The sequence below is a fragment of the Pangasianodon hypophthalmus genome, chromosome 4 (genome assembly GCF_027358585.1).
Source record: "Pangasianodon hypophthalmus isolate fPanHyp1 chromosome 4, fPanHyp1.pri, whole genome shotgun sequence".
Lineage (NCBI taxonomy): Eukaryota > Metazoa > Chordata > Actinopteri > Siluriformes > Pangasiidae > Pangasianodon > Pangasianodon hypophthalmus.
This window is the reverse complement of record NC_069713.1, coordinates 2,388,469-2,415,804: the sequence shown is the minus strand read 5'-3', so window position 1 is coordinate 2,415,804 and position 27,336 is coordinate 2,388,469. Positions and strand designations below refer to the sequence as shown.

At 40.0% G+C, this 27,336-nt stretch overlaps 1 non-coding gene and 1 pseudogene across 1 annotated transcript; both read left to right on the top strand.

The window, feature by feature from the left end:
- LOC113524114 (zinc finger protein 850-like) lies at window positions 1-22,549 on the top strand (annotated as a pseudogene).
- A 3,166-nt stretch (window positions 22,550-25,715) lies between these two features.
- Window positions 25,716-25,788, top strand: trnav-cac (transfer RNA valine (anticodon CAC)). The gene has a single exon. It is a non-coding gene; the product is annotated as a tRNA-Val (tRNA).
- Window positions 25,789-27,336: the final 1,548 nt, after the last annotated feature.

Here is a 27,336-nt window from a genome sequence, read left to right as displayed (position 1 = left end):
CACTTGGTCGAAGGCGTGCCTGAGGGTTTCGTTCCATGTCTGCTCCAAAGGGAAATCCCCAAGGGCAATTCCCCAAAGGGCTGGGGAAGATGCCCCTTCCCAATTTCCTGACGTGGAGCTGACATTGACAGCCCAGGCAACACCTCCCGAGCCAACGCTGCGCACATCCCACACCATGCTGCAATGCTGCAGGACCCAGCCACACACATTCCCCTCAGCAATATCTGAAATGCTGACCAATATGTCCCAAAATCAGTGGATGGGTGAGATAGGGAATAACTGCTGCCTCTATTATGTGCTTTTGTCCCCTGAATTGGACTGTGACTGGCACCAGCAGATACTCGTGAACATCCCCATGCACACGCCTCACCTTCACCAATCGTGCATTTCCAAATGCCTCACCTTGAACCAGGCATTGGTGGATTGAAATCTGGTTACAGCCTGAATCTACAATGCATCGTAGGTATGGGAAATGGCCCCCGTCGTGCAGGGATGGTGGAGAGCAGGGAGAATGAGGGGAAGTGAGAGAGAGAGAGAGAGAGAGAGAGAGAGAGAGAGGATGGAAAATCCTGCCTCTTCCCTGTGTGCACAAAGTTTGCATGTTCTTTGGGGGTTTTCTCCAAGTATTCCAGTTTCTTCCCCCGGTCCAAAGGCATGTGTTGTAGGCTGATTGGCATTTTCAAATTGTCCATTGTGTGTATGAATGTGTGTGCGATTGTGCCCTGCAATGGGCTGGCACCCCGTCCAGGGTGTGCCCGGAGTTCCCTGGGATAGGCTTCAGGCTCCCTGCAGCCCTGTGTAGGATAAGTGGTACGGAAAATGGATGGATGAAATTTAATTTACCATTCCCTTTATTTTTCCACATTTTATTTACACCTCTTTAAAATGCGTCCTTACACATGCTATCTCTATTTCTAATCTTGTTATAACATTGTTTAACCCACACGGTTACTGTATTAGCCAATCAGGAGGCAACTTTACCTTCGTCACAAAACTTCTCCCTCGTGCAAGGAGTTATGGGTAATATTAGCTGAAAAAGTATCAACAGATCCACACTTCAAAAATTTACCAGAAATAATAGACCATCCAGGTATCTTTGGAATACTTATTTCAACATACTACAATTGGGGACACACTAATTCTAATCTCGGACACTATTTAGGATGGATAATAGGCGAATTTGGACGCAGCAAATGTCATAGAAGAGACTTGCAACAGTTACGCTTATTAAAAGTGAAATATATAAATATATGAAAATATATATTTATTTGTACAAACATTAAATGTATTTACTATATTTATTAGGGATATCACCTGTCATTTCACCATCCACCTTCACAAAAATCCACCATCCAGCAGAGTTTTCGAGATTGCCACAGTTTCTGAAGAGAAGCTGTATCTCCACTTACAGTGCGGAAGAGTTTTTCTGATTGGAGTAGTTTCCAAAGCCACCAGTGCATTCGCACATGAGAGTAGCTGTATCACTGTTCACAATGTGGGATGAATTTTAATCAGAGTGGTTATTGTCTTTGTGGAGTTTTGCATGTTCTCCCCGTGTCTGAGTGGGTTTCTGCTGGGTTATCTGGGTTTTTTTTCCATCTCCCAAAAGCAAGTATGTAGGTGAATTGGTTATGATAAATTCCCCCTAGGTGTGAATGGGTGTGTGTGTGTGTGTGTGTGTGTATGCACGTGCACATGGTGCCCTGTGATGGACTTACATGAGTTAAAAAAGCACAGTGCAAAGAGGTGTGATAAATGTGAGGCACTTGAGCAGGTGGAACAGTGTAAACAGTGTCATACAGAAAGAACAGATGGAAGGAAGGATTAGAGAAACATGAATTAGGATTTTAGAATGTACAGGGGAAAGAAACTTTTTAATTTTAACACATTTTTACAGGGTCATTTAAGAAGATATGTGAAAATGTGGGTAGGTTTCACCAGTAGGTGGTGGTGAAAAACCTTTCAGCTGTGAAACCTCCTCAAGTCGAAGAAGAAGAAGCAGAAGATGAGCTAGTCATCTCTACATGAAAACATGTTTCCTGCCTGAGGTTTACAGTTACAGTTTAATCTGAAGTTGTTTAAAAAAAAGCTTGTTACTGTGGCTGTATCTGGAGTGGTTAACTACTTTCTAACTGTATGCACCAAGAGGTAAGTTAAAGTGAAACTGGTTACCTGAGCTGCTTGTCTCAACTATAACACTGACTGAATCATAAATGGATCTCTGCTTCATATGTAGTAGAGTCTAGTGCAGATAGATGACTTGTACCTTTTAAATAAATAAGTATGTCTATAAATCTGATCATTAGTAATTCTAGTTTTATAATTTGTTTGCTCTTGCTGATCAGTAGCCAAGTTACCTCAGCAAGCATTTTCCTCATCGGTTCAGCATTATTATCCACCCTGGGTCTTCACAGTGTCTGGTTTTGGCATACATTTGAATGAAAATCCCCTTATTTATAATTATGGACATACACAACTTTGAGTGACCAATTAACACAGCCAGCTCTAGCCTTTTAGTGGTTTTATGTGCACTAAGGTCACACGATTCAAAATGATAGTAAGGTAGTTCTAATCATATTGCAAAAATCAAATCTGTGTCATACATTGCTATTTTTATGTACATTTTATCAAAAGTTTTACTATTTGACTACATATTACACACCGTATTAACCCACTTTTATACAAAAAGAAATTTATAGAAAAAGGGATTGTAGACGTATTGACCAGACAAATTAAGCCATGGGAATTCAACTAAATGTTCCAGATGCATAGAATTCCTTGCGTACAAAGGTCAAACTAAAATTGACTGAATAGTGACAACAGCGACTTTATATTTCTTAACCATTTATGATTTGTTTATAGGTATACTAAATAAGACGATTCAAAGTGGTTGTGTTTTGTTTCATACTGGCACTTTTTAACACTTTTGACTCAACACATGTCAAGATATTGTGAATTTGTCACTGGGACTTATCTGTCCATGATGTTGGATTTTATTCCTAATTAGTCTTGGCTAATTTCCACCCGCCACTCAGGTCTCCCCATCATATTACAGCTACCAACCGGGGAGGCTGAAGACTAGGAGGAAATGCAGCCAACTGGATTTTTACAAACTGTGGCTCGTTCTGTGTCAAGGGGTGGCATAACACACTTAGAGAAAAGGGCTATCCATCCCCTTTTACATACGTGAGCTCATAAATGCCCACGATGGGCAAGTGTCACTGTGATTGACGGGGGAGAGAGAGAGCATGCCATCCCTCCCTCCCAGAGAACAAGGTCAGTATTTCCCTCTTGGACTCCTGACCACGAATGGCTATGGCATTATCGGGATTTGAACTTGCAATCTCTGGACAATACAGTGAATGTTTTTGTGGGTTTTTTGAGTTTTTTTTTTTTTTTTTTTTTGAGTTTTTTTTTTGAGTTTTTTTTTTTGAGTTTTTTAAAATACAACCTGTATCTAATCTGCTATGTCACCAGGGGCTTAATGCTCCCAGTAGGGGCAACTTTGGTGAACAGATCTGAGAGGAGAGATCATTAGAAGCAATTCTAATGGCCCTTGTGAAAGCTACCAGAAAGTCTACATGTACATAGCCCAGGTAAGGTTAGTGGGACCCATCCTGGAGTCAGGCCCGGGAGCGGTTTCCTAGGGCATGCTTCTTTCTGGCAAACTGTTTGGCACCTCGGGACTGGAGAGAAAAGACATTGCACAAGTTCTGCTAAGCAAGTGTGGGGGAATGTTGATCGTGTTGATATTGTTGACATTAAGAAACTCCTCAACCCATGGTATTGATGCATCCATAACAATGATAATATATAGAAAAATTACACCGTTCTTTATGGGGCATTGGGATAATATTGCTTTGTATTTTTCATGTTATTGACTTCCATTTTTTCTTCCTAGAGACTCAAGAACATGATGCCCACAACGGACCCCAGTAGGCATCAAACGACTGCTGGTATTCTTTGTACTATGACCAGTCAAGTACAAATGCACACAGAACTTCACCACTGCTCATATTGTGGAAAGAGTTTTACTCACCAGAGTAGATTACAAACGCACCAGCGCATTCACACAGGAGAAAAGCCATTTCACTGCTCACAGTGTGGAAAGAGTTTCAATCAGAGAAGTCATCTCCAGCTACACCAGCGCATTCATACAGGAGAGAAGCCGTATCACTGCTCACAATGTGGAAAGAGTTTTGCTGACTCGAGTAATTTCCAACAACACCAACGAATTCATACAGGAGAGAAACCATTTATCTGCTTACAGTGTGGGAAACGATTTACTCACCAGTGTACTCTCAAAACACACCAACGTATCCATACAGGAGAAAAGCCGTATCACTGTTCACAATGTGGAAAGAGTTTTGCTGACTCGAGTAATTTCCAACAACACCAACGAATTCACTCAGGAGAGAAGTCGTATCACTGCTTACAATGTGGAAAGGCTTTTAATCTAGAGACTAATCTCCAACAACACCAGCGCATTCACACTGGAGAAAAACCGTTTCGCTGCGCACAGTGTGGAAAGAGTTTTAATCACAGCAGGTCTCTCCAGCGTCACCAGAGTATTCACAGAGGAGAGAAGCCATATCACTGCTCACAGTGTGGAAAGAGTTTTAATCGAGAGAGTAATTTCCAAACACATCAGCGCATTCACACTGGCGAGAAACCTTATAGCTGCTCGCAGTGTGGAAAGATGTTTAACCAAATAAGTGCTCTCAAAGCGCATCAGCGCATTCACACGGGAGAGAAGCCGTATCACTGCTCACAGTGTGAAAAGAGATTCATTCAGAGAAGTCATCTCCAGTATCACCAACGCATTCACACAGGAGAAAGGCCGTATCACTGCTCACAGTGTGGGAAGAGTTTTATTCAGCAGAGTACACTCCAGTATCACCAGCATATTCACACAGGAGAGAAGCCGTATCACTGCTCAGAGTGTGGAAAAAGTTTTACTCACCCGAGTAACCTCCAAAAACACCAGGCCATTCACATGAGAGAGAAGCTGGGGTAGACCCAAGTCTACCAACACCGAGCCAACAGTTTTTGACATAAAAATGTGACATTAAGTTAAATATAATTTTCCAAGTTTACAAAGTAGTTTACACGGTAATTCTACAAATTAGGCTTGTGCAATATTGATTTTCTCCAAATTTCTTTCCATTATAAACTATCAACAATAGTCTTATGTCTTTTTTCATACTATACTAACCTCCACAACATGGTTTGTAGACTGACGGTGCTCTTGGTCCCTGATCTAATGAACCAACATGAGGATGTGTTTATTGATAGAGACTTCTTCTGTAAGTCGTTCAGGATAAGGGCATCTGCCAAATGCCATAAGTGTAAATGTCTTATGCAAAATGTATAACGGGTGGCGGATCTGATCTGGTAATATAATATAATTGGCAATAAACATCACTGGATATCGTGTAGGGACAATAATATCATATTGCACAAGCCTAATGTAAACTATAGCTACTGGCCTTGATTTCCAGTTGCTGGATTACAGACCTTCAGTCCAGAGATTTATTTGGAAATTTCCCATTTGCAGATATGCTCACCTGTTATAAAATTAGTTATAGTAACAGGCTCACAGTGCTACGTTGGTTTTACAGTACAAATTAAAGGCAATATGGATTAATATAGACTGTCTAGATGCTTGTAGCAGTGCTAGAAAAGTATGAGATTATTGTTTGAAATGTTCAAGTATGATTTCAAGGGGGGTGAAATCTCATGCAAACTGCAGTCTGTTCATCTGTTGTGTAGGTGAGAAATGCCCAATTCACTGTGCAATGAAAATGTAACTCAAATGCTTAAAAATAAACACATTTAAGAGGAGTCATTGATTTTTATTGATCTGTTAAACTGATTTTTATTTTGGTCAAGCTCACTTAAGATTGGACTAAGTGTAATGTGGCCTGTTACCTAATATGAGTTTAACAGCCCACTAACAGTAGTGACACTTTCTGGTTGTGTGTATGTGTGTGTGTGTGTGTGTGTGTGTGTGTGTGTGTGTGTGTGTGAATACATGCAGTCAGTAGCAGTCACAGCAGGACTGGGAAAGGAATATTTCTATTATCCAAAAGAACACTGGGTCAGGTATGGAAACCAGAAGGGAGGAAAGGATGTTTATTAGTCTGTGAATATCACAGTGGTTTAAACTGAACACTATTACATAAATAAATAAAATCACAATATTAGGTCATATATTAAATGTCAGGCACTTGAGATGATGGAAAATGTATTTATGCATTTGATACCTGAATACTTGAATTAGAATGTGTGGATTAATTTTCTCTAACAGCATGGCCCTGGCAATAATTCTGGCTGTAACAAAAATGATTTCAAATGAAAATGGTTTAATAACACACTTTGAACTGTGTTATTAGTAGAAAAAGAATCAACTTCAGGGTGGCTAACAGTGGTGTTACACCACCCCAGTGTGGATTATTGCCATTTAACTGAATGGCTCCTTGTGTGTTATTCCCAGTGTAATCAGTATCAGTGTGTCACAGTGGTAGCACAGTGGTTACTGTCTGTGTGGAGTTTCACATGTTCTCCTCATGTTTGTTCGAGTTTCTCTGAATGACCAAAAACCTGCAAGTAGGTAGACGATAAATTACCCCAGGTGTGAATGTGAGTGTGTGAATGGTGCCCTGGGATTTGAACTTGCGTCTCAGCCCAGTGTTACCAGGATAGGCTCCGGATCTGAATGAATTTGATTCAGAATCGGACAGAGAGGATGGTTGAAAGGAATCTTTAAAAAAAACAGGAAATAAGCAAGTTAATCTACAGAGTCTATTGCAATTGAAACACTAAATAGTAACAGAGCACCTTTTTCACTGATTGATTGATTGATTGATTGCATTAGAAGATTATTGGGCATAAAACAGGAAGATTTAGACTGATATTTCAAGTCCTTTCCCACAGTCCAGTCCAATAGGTGGCAGTAAAACACCTTTCAGCTGTGAAACCACCTCAGATAGAAAAAGAAGAGCTGCAGCTGGATGATTTTGGCTCATGTGTAACAGCGTCTGGTGCACATAGCTGGCTTTTCCCCTTAAAGTAAGTAAGTATGGAAGTTGCTTGTGAACGCATTGTTTGTTAGGAATGGTTAAGGGTTAAACAGCTCAGTTTGTCTGCCTCATCTCCCACTTTCCTCACCTTCTCAGCATTACTCCTGAGCCTGTGCTGTCACTGGGTCGAGTTTTTGGTGAAATTTCACTTCATTATATCATGCACCAGCAAAACTCTGAGTGATGAATGAACAGCTCGAGCCTTTTTACTAAATATATATTATACACTTAGTGTGTATTATAGTGACACAATTCAAAATGATCATTTAGTGTGCTGTTATTTTGATGTAAACAGAAACTGGAAAGCTTCCTTGTCTGACTACTTTATCATACACTATAATAAACCACAATAATTAAAAAAAAAAAGATTATTGATTGGACAATAATGACTTGATTAATGTGCCACTCATCTGTCAGTCCAAATACAAACTGTTAAACTGAAACCTTGCAGTAATGAAAAGGGTTTGTTTTTGTTTGTTTGTTTGTTTGTTTGTTTTATGGCTCGTATAGAGGAGCCTCATGATTGCTTTCAAGAGCCCTGATGATCTCTCTAACATGTTACAGTATCTTTACAACCTGAGAAGAAAAGACGTTTCATTTACTGTATTCATTTATCCACCAGCAGCTTGTGTGTATACACCGATCAGCCATAACATTAAAACCACCTGCCTAATATTGTGCCAAAACAGCTCTGACCCATCGAGGCATGGACTCCACAAGACCTCTGAAGGTGTGCTGTGGTTTCTGGCACCAAGACGTTAGCAGCAGATCCTGTCCTGTAAGTTGTGTGGTGGGGCCTCCATGGATCAGACTTGTTTGTCCAACACGTCCCACAGATGCGCGATCGAATTGAGATCTGGGGATTTTGGAGTACAAGTCAACACCTTGAACTCTTTATCATGTTCCTCAAAGCATTCCTGAACAGTTTCTGCAGTGTGGCAGGGAGCATCATCCTGCTGAAAGAGGCCACTGCCATTAGGGAATACCGTTGCCATGTAGGGGTGTAACTCGGTCTGCAGGAATGTTTAGGTAGGTGGTACATGTCAAAGTAACATCCACATGAATGCCAGGACCCAAAGTTTCCCAGCAGAACATTGCCCAGAGCATCACACTGCCTCTGCCAGCTTGCCTTCTTCCAATGGTGCATCCTGGTGCCATCTTTTCCCCAGGTAAGCGACGTGCATGCATCTGGCCGTCCACATGATGTAAAAGAAAATGGGATTCATCAGTTCTGATGCTCACGTGTCCATTGTAGGAGCTTGTGGTGGTGGACAGGGTCAGCATGGGCACTCTGACCGGTCTCCTGCTACGCAGCCCCATACGCAGCAAGCTGCGATGCACTGTGTGTTCTGACACCTTTTTATCAGCATTAACTTTTTCAGCAGTTTGTGCTACAGTAGCTCTTCTGTGGGATCAGACCAGACGGGCCTTCGCTCCCCCACATGCATCAGTGAGCTTTGGGAGCCCATGACCCTCTCGGCGGGTCACCAGTTGACCTTCCTTGGACCACTTTTGGTAGGTACTAACCACTGCATACCGGGAACACCCCACAAGACCTGCTGCTTTGGAGACGCTCTGACCCAGTCGTCTAGCTGTCACAATTTGGCAAAGTCACTCAGATCCTTACACTTGCCCATTTTTCCTGCTTCTACACATCAATGTTGAAAACTGACTGTTCACTTGCTGCGTAATATATCCCACCCCTTGGCAGGTGCCACTGTAATGAGATAATCAATGTTATTCATTTTACCTGTCAGTGGTTTTAATGGTATGGCTGATCGGTGTATGTGGCCTCTAAAGGCCAGGACTGATTACAGTCCCTGTGTTGGCACAGTGTCAGCTTTTGGAATGCCTGAAACTTATTTTACTTATTTTTTATTGCTTGTTTTGCTTATTAAACTATGGGGTAATACAAGTGCAGAACAAAGACACAGGAGTTGGGGTTAGAAATAGGAGCTGCAAAAAACAAATGGCACGGTTGACCTGCCTGTAAAATTCTCTTTGAAAAACTTTGTACTGAGGCATAGTAAATTCTGCTGCAACCAGCATTGTGTGTGTGTGTGTGAGAGAGATTGCATTCAGTGCTGTGTGTTGTGTAGCACTATTACACCTCACCTGGGCTGCTTCCATTTTGAGTGGCTGCCTGGGGAATTTTAGAATCTGTCTTTGGAGTTGAATATGGCAGAATAATATTGCTTTGTATTTTTCATGTTATTGACTTCCATTTTTTCTCCCTAGAGACTCAAGAACATGATGCCCACAAGAGACTCTAGTAGTCGTCAAATGACTGCTGGTATTCTTTGTACTATGACCAGTCAAGTACGAATACACACGGAACTTCACCACTGCTCATATTGTGGGAAGAGTTTTACTCACCAGAGTAGTTTACAAACGCACCAGCGCATTCACACAGGAGAAAAGCCTTTTCACTGCTCACAGTGTGGAAAGAGTTTCAATCAGAGAAGTCATCTCCAGCTACACCAACGCATTCACACAGGAGAGAAGCCGTATCACTGCTCACAATGTGGAAAGAGTTTTGCTAGACTTAGTAATTTCCAACAACACCACCGAATTCATACAGGAGAGAAACCATTTATCTGCTTACAGTGTGGGAAACGATTTACTCACCAGTGTACTCTCAAAACACACCAACGCATCCATACAGGAGAAAAGCCGTATCACTGTTCACAGTGTGGAAAGAGTTTTGCTGACTTGAGTAATTTCCAACAACACCAACGAATTCACTCAGGAGAGAAGGCATTTCATTGCTCACAATGTGGAAAGAGTTTTAATCTAGAGACTAATCTCCAACAACACCAGCGCATTCACACTGGAGAGAAACCGTATCACTGTGCACAGTGTGGAAAGAGTTTTAATCACAACAGGTCTCTCCAGCGTCACCAGAGTATTCACAGAGGAGAGAAGCCATATCACTGCTCCCAGTGTGGGAAGAGTTTTAATCGAGAGAGTAATTTCCAGACACATCAGCGCATTCACACTGGCGAGAAACCTTATAGCTGCTCGCAGTGTGGAAAGAGGTTTAATCAACGAAGTGGTCTCAAAGCGCATCAGCGCATTCACACAGGAGAGAAGCCGTATCACTGCTCACAGTGTGGGAAGAGTTTTAATCGACAGGATACACTCCAGTATCACCAACGCATTCACACAGGAGAGAAGCCGTATCACTGCCCAGAGTGTGGAAAAAATTTTACTCACCCGAGTAACCTCCAAAAACACCAGGCCATTCACATAAGAGAGAAGCTGTATTAGTGCTGACAGTGTCCGAAGATTTTTGTGCAACCGTTTGCTTATATCTTGAACAGAGATTTACTTATTTAAGTAGTTTTAAGACACACAAGTGTACCAAGACCGAGCCAACAGTTTTTGACAAGAAAATGTGACATTACATGAAATATTATTTTCCTGTAGTTTACACAGTAATTCTATAAATTAGGCTTGTGCAATACTGATTTTCTCCAAATTTCTTTCCATTATAAACTATCTACAATAGTCTTGTGTCTTTTTTCATACTATACTAACCTCCACAACATGGTTTGTAGACTAACTAATGGTGCTCTTGGCCCCTGACTTAATGAACCAGCATGAGGATGTGTTTATTGATAGAGACTTCTTATAGACACTGAGGTTTGTACCACAATAGTTAACCAAAATTAAAATTAAACAGTCTAACTTCAGTCAGAGCAGTTTATCTAAGTATGGAAGTACAACATACAGTAGCAGAGATTAGAATTTAGCAAGTGGAGTAGTGCACTTTCTGCATTGTGGTACATTAATTATGAAGCAGGTAACATTTCTAATCCAGCCTGCCAAAAAAATGCTGGAATCCATGTTCAAAATTAAAATAGTCTTGTAGATTAAGTGAATTGAACAAGTTGAAAAAAGAGCTGGTGGCTTTTATTTGACTAGGGGGCAAAATACAGCAATAAACTCAGGACTGTAAGCACAACTACTGAAAAAATTTGCTAAGGATATAATTCTTCATTAGCTAGCTAGATTTTTGACATACAATCCCAGTGTAATCTGTAAATAAAATATGAATGAATTCTATTTCATGTATAAAATACCAATTAGGTTGATTTCAGTTCCAGGCTGTAACTCTAAAACATTCAAAGGGGGTGAAAACTTATGCAAGACACTCTCTGGTAAACCATAATATGGAAAAATTTGTTATTTTGGTAAAGAACTGCAGTCTGCTCATCTGTTGTGTAGGTGAGATATGTCCAGTTCATTTGTACAATGAAAATGTAACTCAAATGCTTTAAAATAAAAACTTTTAAGAAGAGTTGTTGATTTTTATTGATCTGTTAAACTGATTTTTATTTTGGTCTGGTCTAATAGTGACAGCTGTACCAGGTAGGAATTAAGCAAGTTAAATTACAGAGTCTGTTGCAGTTGAAACACTAAATAGTAACAGAGCACCTTTTTACTTGATTGAGTGATTGGTTGATTGATTTTTGGATTGATTGATTGATTGCATTAGAATATTGGACATAAAATAGGAAGATTTAGACTGATATTTCAAGTCCTTTCCCACAGTCCAGTCCAATAGGTGGCAGTAAAACACCTTTCAGCTGTGAAACCACCTCAGATAGAAAAAGAAGAGCTGCAGCTGGATGATTTTGGCTCATGTGTAACAGCGTCTGGTGCACATAGCTGGCTTTTCCCCTTAAAGTAAGTAAGTATGGAAGTTGCTTGTGAGCGCATTGTTTGTTAGGAATGGTTAAGGGTTAAACAGCTCAGTTTGTCTGCCTCATCTCCCACTTTCCTCACCTTCTCAGCATTACTCCTGAGCCTGTGCTGTCACTGGGTCGAGTTTTTGGTGAAATTTCACTTCATTATATCATGCACCAGCAAAACTCTGAGTGATGAATGAACAGCTCGAGCCTTTTTACTAAATATATATTATACACTTAGTGTGTATTATAGTGACACAATTCAAAATGATCATTTAGTGTGCTGTTATTTTGATGTAAACATAGAAACTGGAAAGCTTCCTTGTCTGACTACTTTATCATACACTATAATAAACCACAATAATTAAAAAAAAAAAAAATTACTGATTGGACAATAATGACTTGATTAATGTGCCACTCATCTGTCAGTCCAAATACAAACTGTTAAACTGAAACCTTGCAGTAATGAAAAGGGTTTGTGTTTGTTTGTTTGTTTGTTTGTTTGTTTTATGGCTGGTATAGAGGAGCCTCATGATTGCTTTCAAGAGCCCTGATGATCTCTCTAACATGTTACAGTATCTTTACAACACGAAAAGAAAAGGCGTTTCATTTACTATATTCATTTATCCACCAGCAGCTTGTGTGATTTATGTGGCCACTAAAAGCCAGCACTGATTCCAGACCTTGTGTTGGCACAGTGTCAGCTTTTGGAATGCCTAAAACAGACAGATTTAGACATTGACCCTTTGTGCTTATTAAATTATGGAGTAATAAAAATGCAGTACAAAGACACAGGAGTGGAGTTATAAGTAGGAGCTGGAAAACTGTACCTTACACTACAGCAAGGTTATGTTTGTCACATATCCCAGTTTGTTAGGAAGTTGGGGTCAGAGTCATGAGCCATGATACAGCATCCCTGGAGCAGAGAGGGTTAAGGGCCCCACTGTGGCAGCTTGGTGGTGATGGGGCTTGAACCCCCGACCTTCTGATTAGTAACTCATAGCCTTAACTATTGAGCCACCACTGCCCTAATAACATTGCACTGTAAGTAGTAAATTCTGCTGCAGTCAGCAGTGTGCGTGAGAGACAGAGAGAGAGAGAGAGAGAGAGTGGGTAAATGAGTGTGCATTCAGTGCTTTGTGTTGTGTAGCACTATTTCACCACACTTGGGCTGCTGCCATTTTGAGTGGTTGCTCCGGGTATCTTGGAACCTGTCTTCGTTGCCAGTGCAGTCGCAGCGGCCGACCCAGGCCCGTTTTTGGCTGATGCTGAGGCCGGAGTTGAAAATGGCAGTTGAACTGTTACATGTAAGATTCTTGAACATGGCTGTAGACATGGCATCCTTGCCCTTCTTCTGTGGGGAGTGGGGAGGGTGACTATAAGGGGCTATAAGTAGAGCTCTTTTGAAGGACAATAGTCTACGTTCTACGTTAAGGCATCCTTAAGATGGTCTGTGCTGAGGCACTGAACACATAGCTGGTGCTCATTTTCAACTTCCAGGGGATTTACTGTGTCATTCTTGCAGTATGGCTTAGTTAACCACTCAGTGAATTGTGAGAAGAGCAAAGCGTCTGTCGTGTGAAAGGAAACCAAATTCAGCCCCAGACAGTAGAGATGTTGAATACTAATGACTTTATGCTCTATTGCTGGGATACAGTTTTCCATTAATGTTCCTTCTTTGGGATTGCAGCTTCCACTTAAGAGGAGAACAAAACATGTTAAGTGCTGAGAGGTGGAGTGTGAGAATGAAGATTGGTGGATCTTGTTAATGTGTCCTTTGACTAATTTGGCAATCTACTAATTAAGAAGTCATCATCATAAGCATTATAACATTTGAAAGCAGAGAATCCAGACTCTACATTGCATCAATATAATCTGACCAGATATTAACACCTAAAGTTTAATTGATTGATAATTGTTTTTTTTCTCCTCTAGAAATAAACAAGAACATGATGCCCCCGAAAAGCTTCAGTAGTCAGCACATACAAATGCAGACTGACCTTCACCACTGTTCAGATTGTGGAAGGAGTTTTACTCAAAGGGTCCATCTCAAGACACACCAACGAATTCATACAGGAGAGAAGCCGTATATCTGCTCACAGTGTGGGAAGCGTTTTAGTCGACTGAGTACTTTCCAGCAACACGAAAGAATTCACACAGGAGAGAGACCTTTTATCTGTTTACAGTGTGGAAAGAGTTTTACACGCCAGCTTTATCTCCAGCAACACCAGAATATTCACACAGGAGCAAAACCGTATCACTGTTCACAGTGTGGGAAGAGTTTTAATCAAGATAGTAATCTCCGACGACACCAGCGCGTTCACACTGGAGAGAAACCATATCAGTGCTCACAGTGTGGAAACAGTTTTGCTCAGAAACGTACTTTCGAAGCACATCAGCGCACTCACACAGGAGAGAAGCCATATTATTGCTCACAGTGTGGGAAGAGTTTTAATCGAGAGGGTACATTCCAAAAACACCAGCGCATTCACACCGGAGAGAAGCCTTATCACTGCTCACAGTGTGGCAAGAGTTTTGCTGAGAGAGGTACGCTTACAGCACACCAGCGAGTTCACACAGGAGAGAAGCCGTATCACTGCGTAAAATGTGGAAAGAGTTTTAATCACCGGAGTGCTCTCCAACAGCACCAGCGCATTCACACCGGACAGAAGCCCTATCAGTGCTCAGAGTGTGGAAAGAGCTTTACTCAGTCGGGTACTCTTCACACACACGAGCGCATTCATACAGGAGAGAAGCCGCATCACTGTTCACAGTGTGGAAAGAGTTTCACTTACCTGAGTGCTCTCCAAACACACCAGCGCATTCACACAGGAGAGAAGCCATATCACTGCTCACATTGTGAAAAGAGTTTTATACAACTGTGTCATCTCCAACAACACCAACGCAAACACTCAGGAGAGAAACCGATCACTGATCACTGTGTGGATTTAGTTTATTAAGTAAAGAAGTGTGCCAACACAGAGCCATAAGTTTGTGACATGTAAATGTGAAACTTTTAAACATGTTACTTAATGTAATGTCCTATATTAATGCCTCATTTATTTTACTTTTTATATATTTTACACATTATGGGTGTGTATGACGTGCTACTGCAATAGATCAATATCATGCCTAGCCTATACAGAAAGCATCCGGTGGTCTTAAACAGACTAGGATATGTGAACATTAAAAATAATAATAATAACTGTGCACATCTTTATCAGTTCTCAAAGCTCAGTCTGTGGAGTTTAAACAGTATCTTTATTAGGGAGAGTGAGGATGGCTGTAAAACATAAGCGCAAGGTGCTGTGTATTCACACGTCAAGTTAAGTAAAAGTAAAAGAGCTATGGCATAAAGTAAAAAAAAAAAGTCATTTGTAATGTTTATTACTATTCTGTCAGTTTTACAGTTTGTGGTGAAATAAAAAGTAAAACAGGTTAAATTGAAAATGTGTGTTTTTTCCAAGTCAGTTTGCTGTTGTTAGATTACAGATATTTGCTCTAGTGATTTTCTCCTGGGAAACTTTACAGTGAGGGGTTTTACCTAGTAATATATAAAAAAATTAACTTTTGCAGATATGATAACCTGATGGATTAATCAGTTATTGTAACACTCACCCCTCTAAACCATCTCCACCGACCTTCATCTGGCATAAGGCTTGAATTTGTCTTCTGCACCAGGGTGTTTTTTTTTTTTTTTTCAGAAAATGGTGAGTTGTAGCCATCTATAGTAGTTGGATTGTGGGATTATAAATCATTACTGTTTCACACTGTATGCTGTAAAGTCAGATAGTACTAAGTGTGTTAAAAGGTTGATCAGTGTGAGCAAACTTAATAGCAGTCCTGGGATGAACACAGGACAGTTGATATGGAAATATCTGTGTACAAAGATCGTCTCAGGTAAACGCAGATAAATGAATAAAAAGATCTCAAACCTTGCTAGCCAACTGTGATTTCCTCACTCAGTGAATGTCAGGCTTTGATCAAGTTTTTGCCTAAAAGCCATAGTCAAGGAGTACAAAAACTACTGAGAAATTATATTAAAGTGAAAGTATATATGTGTCAAAATCATACTCAGTTAAAAGTGGAATAATCTAGCCAATAATTTACTCAAGTGAAAGTTTAAAAAAAGAATTCAAATACATTTAAAGTGCTATTGTAAATCTACTTAAATATTAAAAAGTAAAAAGTTAATGTTTGTATATTATGAAAATAATTAGGTCAGAGCCATTGACCAATTGGCCTGATTGTCGGTATTTTTTTTTCCATTACTGAATTTGATTGGACATTGGACAAGGTAAATAAAACACAGAGAGCCCATTATATTGATGTATTGCGTACAGTTATTGGCTGGATGAGAAAAAGAGACCTTTTTAACAAGTACTTTGAAGTGACAAATAAAAAGTAAATAATTAATGTTTTTAAGTCATTATTATTAAAAAAAATTGTGTCCATACTAGTTCAACTTTATTTTGAAGAACTATACATGTGTTCTGGTGGTTATACAGGATTCTTTGATAATAGGATTTATATAGAATTATTATTATTGTAACCAGCAGATGAACTGATTAGATTTGGGAACTGATTTAAACATGGCCAAGGTCACAGCAAGGTCAAATGCCTGAAATAGTTTTTCTTTAATAACTTCCTCCCTGTGTGAAGAACATTTTAAGTATTCGATGCATACAAATTAGTACCAAGAAAGACCAGACTTGTTGGCGGTGGGGACATGCCCGTCGACACCATAGGCATCGAGTTCTGCTTGTTTGGATTTTCCAGTAAATTATTTACGATTATGTCCAGTTAATTAACTATTAAAAACCACAGAACAGTGCACTCGCAGAAGTGACAACAGTAGTTGAGACACATTACAAGCAAGAAAGAAACAAATATATATTATGTCCAATGTAATAAGTAAAAGATGGCAGCAAAACTCTTTTTTTTTATAATATCCAGAAGTTCTTAGTTTAGAGGAACGAAACAGAAGAGAGGAAGAGGATTTTTTCTTTTTCTTGGTGGGTGAATGTACATTATATTACAGTGGTTTAAACTCAATGTTTCAAGTTTATTTGTTATTCGCACAAAATTGTTGTGAGGTGATAATTGTACATTGAAGTGCATGTTGTGAGGCTCAGGTGCTCTACAGCTGTGCAATACAAAAAATATCCATCAGAAAGAGTATAAAAAGCAGATGAAACAGTAGTACAAAGTAGCATTTAAAAATTTTGAAAATGTACAATTAAATTAGATGTAGTAGTAGTAGTATGTGTAGTGTGTAATAAATATGTACAATATACAAGTATATTGTACAGAGACAGGGCTTAGTCCTTAGCAGCAGTAAAGTGGTAATAGTGACCTTAGAAATACTGCAACATGCATAAAAGTGACAGAACCATGTGAAGAGATTGTCCATGAGTGCCCTTGAGCTGTCGGTGAGGTGAGCAGTGTGTGGGAGGTAGTGGAGGTAGTGGAGGCATGAGTGATGAGAGAGGATGAAGGAGTAATACATGGATTACAGTTTATTCAGGATCCTGATGGCCTGCAGATAGAAACTGTTCTTCAGACTGCTGGTTCTGGATTGAATGCTGCGGTACCGTCTGCCTGATGGTAGTCTGGTAAACAGTCGGTTTGCTGTGTGATTGCGATCTGTGGTGATTTTGCGAGCCTTCCTCAGACATTATGTGTGGAAGATGTCCTATATGGCTGGGAGTTTGTTGCCAATAATGAGTTCAGCTTTTCTCACGACTCTCTGGAGGGCCTTGTGGTTGCGGAGGGAGCAATGTGTACCTCCATCATGACAAGATGTGATAAATGCCAGACACTTGAGATTGAGATGGTGGAACATGTATCAGTGCAGACTTGAATTTTATGGAGACTATTGCAGGGGAAACACAAAACATTTCAACCTCTAACACAATTTTTACAGTGCTGTTGAACACAATATAATGAAGGGTAAATTAAAGTAGGGCTTTATGGTTTTTTTTTGCCCACACTCCAGTCCAGTAGGTGGCGGTAAAACTTCTTTCAGCTGTGAAACCACCTCAAATTGAAGAAGAAATCAACCAGATTTAAAAAGATCCATTCACTGGGACAGCCGAGATTTCTGACCAAGCTTCATATCTGCCTGAGCTGTTTGAGCTTTAAATCATAAGTTGAGTTAAAATAATCCTCCTAATTATCAGCTAAACTTGTTACTGGTAGCCACCAGGAAAAGCAGAAGGAATATGAAGGAAAAAAAACACTAGGAAATTGATAATCCTGTTTCATTATGTTGTTGCATTTAATATTGGTTTTTTTTTTAATAACGTTACTGATTTTCTATTTTTTTCTCCTTTTTTTTCTTCTCCAGAAATAAACAAGAACATAATGGCCATGAGAGGCTCCAGCAGTCAGCAAAGGATTTCTGATGCACCTCATACTATCAACCATCATGTACAAATAAAGAAAGCACTTCATCCCTGCTCAGTTTGTGGGAAAAGTTTCACTGTGCCTGCTCATCTAAAAACACACCAACGCGTCCATACAGGAGAGAAGCCGTATCACTGCTCACAGTGTGGGAAGAGTTTCAGTCAGCGGGGCACTCTTCAACGACACCTTCACATTCACACTGGAGAAAAACCGTATTACTGCTCAGTGTGTGGGAAGAGTTTTAGTAAAGAAAGTGCTCTGAAAACGCACCAGTTCCTTCACACAGGAGAGAAACCGTATCAGTGCTCGCAGTGTGGCAAGAGTTTCTGTTATGAAAGTGCTCTAAAGTCACACCAACGCATTCACACTGGAGACAAACCGTATTCCTGTAACGAGTGTGGGAAGAGGTTTGCTCACCATTACGTTCTCGTAGCACACCAGCGCATTCACACGAGAGAAAAGCCATATCACTGCTCAGAGTGCGGGAAGAGTTTCCGTTATAAGAGTGCTCTAAAGTCACACCAGCGCATTCACACAGGAGAAAAGCCCTATTCCTGTTCCCAGTGTGGGAAGAGTTTTGCTCAGCACTACGTTCTCATAGCACACCAGAGCATTCACACAGGAGAGAAGCCGTATCACTGCTCATAGTGTGGGAAGTGTTTCCGTTATAAGAATGCTCTAAAGTCACACCAGCGCATTCACACTGGAGACAAGCCGTATTCCTGTTCCCAGTGTGGAAAGAGTTTTGCTAAAAATAGTACTCTCAAAGTTCACCAGCGCATTCACACAGGAGAGAAGCCGTATCACTGCTTAAAATGTGGGAAGAGTTTTACTCAGCAGTTTACTTTACAACTGCATCAGCGCATTCACACAGGAGCAAAGCCGTATTACTGTTCTGAGTGCGGGAGGGGTTTTACTCACCTTTACTCTTTACAAATACACCAGCGCATTCACACGGGACAAAAGCCGTATTATTGTTCACAGTGTGGGAAGAGTTTTGCTGTGAAAAGTAATTTCACCAGACACCAGAGCATTCACACAGGAGTGAAGCCGTACCAGTGCTCAGGGTGTGGAAGGAGATTTACTTATTTAAGTACATGTAAGACACACAAGTGTGCCAGCACAGCTGTCAACTCGTGACATGTGAATGAGACAACAAATACCAACCTGTGTTTTGACTTGTGTATGTATATAGCTGTCTATGGGTATTTGAATTTATCCTTTTGAAGCTTCAGAAGTCAAATACTGAAATCACTATGTCTACATTTCTGTTGTGCCCCAGTCTACGGCTGGAAAGATAACAGAAAAAATGTGATGGGAAATTGTGGAAGGATAAAGGATGCTGGCAAGAATTTCTCAGATATGAAGATACAGTCAGGTCCATAAGTATTTGGACCGTGACACAATTTTCATAATTTTGTCTCTGTACGCCACCACAGTGGATTTGAAATGAAGCAATCAGGTTGTGATTGAGGTGAAGACTTTCAGATTTAATTCAAGGGGTTTAACAAAAAATATTGTGTTAACTTTTTAGGAATTACAGCCATTTGCACAGGAAAGTCCCTCCATTTACACAGACTCACAAGTAATTGGAAAATTGACTGATAAGCAGTTTCATGGCCAGGTTTCACCCGTTTCCTCCTTATTTCATGACAAATTAAGGAGATAAAAGGTCTGGAGTTGATTCCAAATGTTGAATTTGCATTTGTTAGCTGTTCATGGGAATTCTCAATATGCAGTCCAAAGAGGTGTCAATGCAAGTGAAGGAGGCCATCATTAGTCTGAACAAAAAAAACAGACCTATCATAGAGATAATAGAAACTTTAGGAGGGCCAAATCAACAATTTAATACATTCTTAAAAAGAAGGAATGCACTGGCGAGCTCAGCAACACCAAAAGGCCTGGAAGACCACGGAAGACAACTAAAATGGATCATCGCAGAATTCTTTCCTTGGTGAAGAAAACCCCCTTCACAACATTTAGCCAAGTCAGGAACACTCTGGAGGAGGTAGGCGTATCACTGTCAAAGTCTACAATCAAGAGACGCCTGCATGAATGTAATTACAGACAGTTTACCTCAATATCCAAACCACTGGTAACACTCAAGAACAGAAAGGCCAGATTAGACTTTGCTAAAAAACCTCTAAAAAAGCCTGACCAGTTCTGATGCAAGATTAACTTGTACCAGAATGATGGGAAGAGAAAAGTATGGAGAAGGAAAGGGAGAGCTCATGATCCAATGCATACCATGTCAAACATGGTTGAGGCAGTGTTATCTCGTGGGCATGTATGGCTGCTAATGGAACTGGGTCACTGGGGTTTATTGATGATGTGACTGCTGATATCAGTATCAGGATGAATTCTGAAGTATAGCTCTATAGACCTTCTGCCCAGATTCAGTCAAATGCTGCAAAACTGATAGGATGGTGCTTCACAGTACAGATCGATAATAACCCAGAACGTACCATGGAAGCAACCCAAGAGCTTATTAAGGCAAAGAAATGAAATATTCTTCAATGGCCAAGTCAATCCCCTGACCTCAACCCAATTGAGCTGCTTTTCACTTACTGAAGACCAAACAAGACAAACAAGAAAGACCTTGCAAAGAACCTCGAGAGGAAACTCAGCATTTGGTGATCTCCATGGGTTCCAGACTTCAGGCAGTCATTGACTGCAATAGATTTGCTTCCAAGTATTAAAAATAATTCTAATATTTATGATTGTTAGTTTGTCCAATTACTTTTGAGCCTGTGAAAATTGAGGGACTCTAAACTTAAACCTAAACGGTTAATACAATTTTTGTGTTAAACTCCTTGAATTAAAGCTGAAGTGTAGACTTTCAATCACATCTTGATTGCTTCACTTCAAAGAGATCGTGGTGGTGTACAGAGGCAAAATTATGAAAATTGTGTCACTGTCCAAATACTTATGGACCTGACTGTACATCGTAAGAAATGGTAATGTACAGAGCCAACGGTAGGTTATGTCAGGCTGGCTAAGACTAAAAACAGACAAACTAACTAACTTACCAATACAAGTAAAGGAAAAGAAAAACAAATGCCAATCTGTTTCCCTTTCTCCCTAGCTAACCAAAAACACAGGCCGAACACCCACACCCAACAAAAAATGGCATTCAAGCTCTACACACGGTTGCTTGAACAAACACACAAGTGATTACAAAAGGACATTATTTACACACACACACAAAAAACCAATATAGTATGCACGAGACAGCAGGCAAAAGAAACCAAAAGGGGACAGGCTAATCTTAATATACAGTCCCCTCCAAATGTATTAGAACAGCAAGGCCAATTCTTCTGTTTTTTTGCTATACACTGAAAACATTTGGTTTTGAGATCAAAAGATGAACATGAGAAGACAGATCAAAATTTCAGCTTTCATTTCTCGATATTTACTACACAATATATTTTCTGAGTTAATAATAATAATAATAATAATAATAATAATAATATTAACAACATTTGAAGCTTTTATTTCCTGAGGTAAGTTAAAGTAAAACTGGTTACGTGAGCTGCTCTGTCTCCGTTTACGGTTATTGACTGTATCCTAAAAGGATCTCTGTTTCATTTGTAATGGTGTCTAGTGCAGATAGCTGGCTATTATATTTTAAATAAACAAATATATAAATTGATTCTGGCTGCTAGGAATTCCATCCTTTCACAAATTTGCAAATGTGTTTCCTCTTATAAATTTATTTCATCGCTAGTAAATTGGCAACTAGATATTTCTAATCAGCTAAGCATTACTGACCCTAGGTCATTACCCCAATAATAATTACTGGGTTTTGGTTTCTGAATTATTTTGAGAACCGATATTTATTTTTATTCCTGCTCTGGTGACCTTTAAATAATTTGAACTACTCTGGAACCTTGCAACAACCCATGAAGGTTTGGAATCAGATTTAATTGGATCTTTATTATAAATATAGGTGTTTGCATTCTAAATAAATTATAATATTTATGGCATTTGGCAGATACTCTTATCCAGAATGGCTTATGTTTATGTTATTTTATACAACTGAGCAGTTGAGGGTTAAGGGGCCAGCAGTGGCAACCTTCTGAGCAGTAGTCCAGCATTTTAACCACTGAGCTGACACTGCCCCATGGTAACTGAAAAGCAGCTGCATAAACTTGCATCTGGCATGTTTTACTGTTGATATGATCTTATATAATAACCTCATGAACATGCAATGATATCCAGGCATCTTATAGCCCAGTGTCGTGCGTCTGTCCAAGACTTGTACACAAATGAGCCTGTTACTCAACTGAAGGACTAGCAAGCTGATAAAAAAGCCATGTACCATATTTCTAATTCACATTTAATAAATCACATGTTGACCCTAAACCCCGTGTTTATAAGGTTCCCATTTCCTGAATTCTGATTAATGTTATTTGTGTTTTGATTAATATTTATACTACACTACTCACTATACTTGCTTTAAATATTGATACTCACTGATATTGATTTTGATCATTTACAGATACATCAAAGAATTACATTTATTTTACTCAATTTTCAGATGCTTTCATCCAACCCTGGCTTGCAACTGAGCCGAGGGTTAAGGGCCTTGCTCAAAGACCCAACAGTGAGAGTTTTGCAGTAGTGGGATTCAAACTGAGAGCTGGAGGAATCTGCTTTCTCTTGATTTATGATCAGGTGTTTTATGATGAGGTGGAGAATACTGTTGTCTATTCTTCATGACATTACTGACATTACAGAGATAAACAAGTACGTCATGCCCACAAAAGGCTCCAGCAGTCAGGTACAAATGCAGACAGACCTTCACTGCTCCACTGCTCAGATGGTGAGAAGTTTTACTCACCAAACACACCAGCCACACTGGAGAAAAGCTTTACAAGTGCTCACAATGTGGAAAGAGTTTTAACTGGGAGAATAATTTTCAGACACATCAGCGCATTCACATGGGTGAGAAACCTTTTAACTGCTCACAGTGTGGAAAGAGTTTTACTCACCCAAGAACTCTCCAAACACACCCGCGCATTCCCACAGGACAAAGACCACACAATCGCTTACATTGTGAACAGAGATTAAATGAGGTTAACCAACGCATAGCCATCTGTTTTTGACATTAAATGTGACAATACGTCTTATATGTTTTGATTTGATGTGACTTGTGTAAACTGTGTATATAGCTATTGCTCTTGATTTCCTGTTGTTGAACAGAGGTGCAATACATAAAAATTAAAACCAAAATTAAAATACATTAGAACCATACATTTTGATCACCGTTCTCTGAGCTGAACCATATGAACCATATGCTCTCTGTGGTGGATCTGTAAACGTCATGTGGACATATGCATCCCAAACCACCTCTGAATGATGTTTGTGTGACCGGATCACAATGCTTCTCCGAGACACACTGGACCCTGTTCACACCTGTACTTAGTGCAGACCACTTACAGTCAGATCACCCAGGCTGCATGTTAATGCCAGGAGTAAACAGGTCTTAGAGAACCGTGTAACATTTTTTTAAAAAACATTCAACAACACTTTGTAAAAAATTAAAGAGTTAATGAACAGAATATTGGGAAATGTGAGTAGATGTTTGATGCCCTTTGCCTTCAATCCAGTCCAGTAGCTGGCAGTAAAACACATTTCATCAGTGAAACCTCCTGAAATCAAAGAAGAAGAAGAAGAAGAAACAGAAGAAGAAGAAGAAGAAGAAGAAGAACGAAGCAACAGAAGAAGAAGAAAAAGAGCTACAGAATTTTTTTCTGCCAGCTTATTTAGCATACTATATATATTTTTTTACAATGACATTTTAATCTGTTCAAGTTGACTCATGTAACTTTTTCTGTAGCACTCGTTTCTACAGGGCCACACGCCTGCATTAGAGACTAATGCAGAGACAAGCCTGAAATTTTGGACACTAATTATGGGGAATGGTGAAATTGTTCTCAGAAAGTATGAAGCAAACCTGAGATGGTCAGTTGGGAGGCATCCAGTGATTTCACATGGATTGCCAACACATGTTTCCAGGCTTCTGTAGAACAGTGTCTGAAATATTTCTTTGTAGCCTGGTTATCATGAAGCAAATCACAGAGCACATGGCAGAGTCATGTTTTGAGTGGGTGAATATACCCAAAGCATCTTTTATGAAGGAATGTACATAGGAAGAGTCAAGGTTGGGCAGTTCTGAACAGTATTTGTTGCCCCAGGCAAATTAAAACCCCCACTCACGTTCCTCACTTTCTTCACTTTCCACTAGGGCACAGATTCCCAACCCTGGACCTGGAGAACCTCCTGTTCTAAACATTAAAGTGTTTTCCCTGCTTAAACACATCCACTTCAACTCAGGAAGAGCAGTTAATTAGCTGATTATTTGAATCAGGTGTGTTGGGAGCAGGGAAAACACTAAAATATGCAGGACGGGGTAGTCCAGGACCAGGATTGGGAACCTGGCAGGGCTGTCCAATCTTATCCTCAAAGGGCCAGTGTGGGCACAGGTTTTCATTCCAATCAAGCAGGAGCCACACCTGATTCCACCTGTTTAATCAGTTGATCTTGGCTTTCAATAGATTCAGGTGTGGCTTCTGTTTGATTGGAATGAAAACCTGCACCCACACTGGCCCTCTCTGGATAAGATTGGACACTCCTACTCTAGGGGCAAAAATTAGGCTTGGCTATCAGTCAGGGATAATATGACAACTTTGCAACAGTTCTAGTAATTTATACATTAGCAAAGAATCCACTAGCATAACTTTCATACACAAAAGAACACATGGTCAAACAAAAGGGCATAAATGCCAGGTGGACACTACGACTTTCAGAATATCACTTTTCTTGTTGTATATTTTCTGTGCTGACAGGAGTTGAGCATAATGTTGAGAATCTATACTGCACCAGCACTGATTGCCACGCTTGAATTTTTTCCCCCATTTTTTTCCCCCAGTTCCCAGCTGCAGTCTAACTCTCATTTATCACAAAAGAGCTGCCAGTCAGGAAGGGTGAAGGCAACGCAGGCTTCCTCCAAGACACATGAACCTAGCCACCACATCTTTTTGAATTTTTTCATGATGTGTCACAGAGCAGTGTAACACCTGGAAGAAAACATTTATCTGCCCTCTATCACATACATGAGCTCACTGGCTAGTGTCACTGTGATTGACAGGTGAGAGAGCATGGCCAGTTTTTCTCTCTCTTGACTCCCAGCCATAGATGGCTGTGACATTGTTGGGATTTGAACTCGCAATCTCTCAAACAGTTTTCTGCTGCACTACTTGGAAGCTCCATGCTTAATTAACTTATGAGTGTTACTGCAAGTGGCAACACTGTCTGTGTCAAATGACCAAAAACATCTTAAGTTTGGCAATAGTGCAGGATGTCTGTCTTTTTTCTTCCTGGTTGTTTTGTTGCTTAAGCAGAACTTGTACAGAAAGCATCAAGGGCCTTATTCATCAAGGTTGCATGGAAACATACATAGATTTGAGTTATTATAACAGCAAAGTGGGGATTAAATATAGAATGGGACAATCCAGACAACATGTAAGTTTCTGTAGTGTAGTGGTTATCACGTTCGCCTCACACGCGAAAGGTCCCCGGTTCGAAACCGGGCAGAAACAACCTGTGTCTTTTGAGCTTTGCTGCAATAAGCGACCAGCTGTCATATCTATAGTATCAGGTCCTGTAGGAACAGCCTGAAAGCGAGGCCCCGAACGTGACTGGTGTCATGTTTGCCTACATGCAAAAGATCTTCCATCCAAAACTGGGAGGGCGCACTTTCCCCTCCTTGGTAGTGCAGTGATGTTGGGCTTCTGCTTGGAAGGTTGAGAGTTCAAATTCTGCTCCTGGGCCCTTGAGCAAGGCCCTTAACCCTCAACTGCTCAGTTGTGTATATATATATATATATATATATATATATATATATATATATATATATATATATATATATAAAAGATAATTGTAAGTCACTCTGGATAAGGGTGTCTGCCAAAAGCTGTAAATGTACATTAGAGTGATAAAAATACATAAGAGTGTTATGGTCAGGTCTGGAAACACGCCTAGTTTATGCAGATGTTAGTAGCAGGAGTGGAGAAAATAAATTTCAGTGAAGCCAAGTAAGAGGTGCTTGTCCAAGTAGAAAAGATATTTGAAAGTGTGCTCTCTTTTATGAAGCTGTTTAAGGTCAAAATCAGGTTAAAAGCATTATTTTCTAGTTTTTATTACTTATCCTACTGGACTTACTATACTTGCTATACTTAAATTATACTTAAAATTTACAGCCGCTCCAACCAAATGTGAGTGTGAACATAGAGATACATTTTACACTGATTTAGACACAGATTCAGCTTTTGTGCAAAACAACTTACAGTTGAGCCAAGCAGATGAAGGTTATGGGTTTTGCTCAGGGACCCAAAAGCTGAAATTCTGATCTGTCGTCTCATATTCAACTTTTGATCTCAAACCCAAATGTATTCAGTGTATAACAAAAACAAAAGAATTGGCCTTGCCGTTCCAATACTTTCGGATGGGACTGTATAAGCCATTATCAAACCTTTTTATTACCAAGATCCTTTAAACAAGGTTATAGCGCAGCAGTTAATCTCATACTTACAAAGGAATCACATGCATGAAATGTTTCAGAACTGAGACAGCAGTGGTTGAAGTAGTAAATGACATACTACTGGCCTCTGATCTAGGTTGTGTCTCCTTGCTTGTGTTATCTATCCATCCATCCATTTTCTGTATCGCTTATCCTACACAGGGTCATGGGGAGCCTATACCCAGATACTCAGGGCACACCCTGTACAGGTTGCCAACCCATTGCAGGGCACAATCGCACACGTACTACAGACAATTTAGAGATGCCAATCAAGTGTCATGCAGATATAACAGATGAAAGGGAGCCTATGTAGCCCAGGAATCAAGCAGTTGAATGTACAGAGACTACTGCAGGGGTAACACAAAATAGTAATGGATTAGCATGGATAACACGGTCCATAGTCTTCAAAAACTTAACAGGGCCATTGGTAGCTCAGTAAGATGTTGCCCTACTGCTTGGAAGGTTGTGGGTTCAAATCCCAGCACTGTAAAGCTGCTACTGCTGGCCCCTTGAGCAAGGCCCTAAATCCTCAACTGCTTGGTTGTATAACTGAGATAAATGTAAGTTC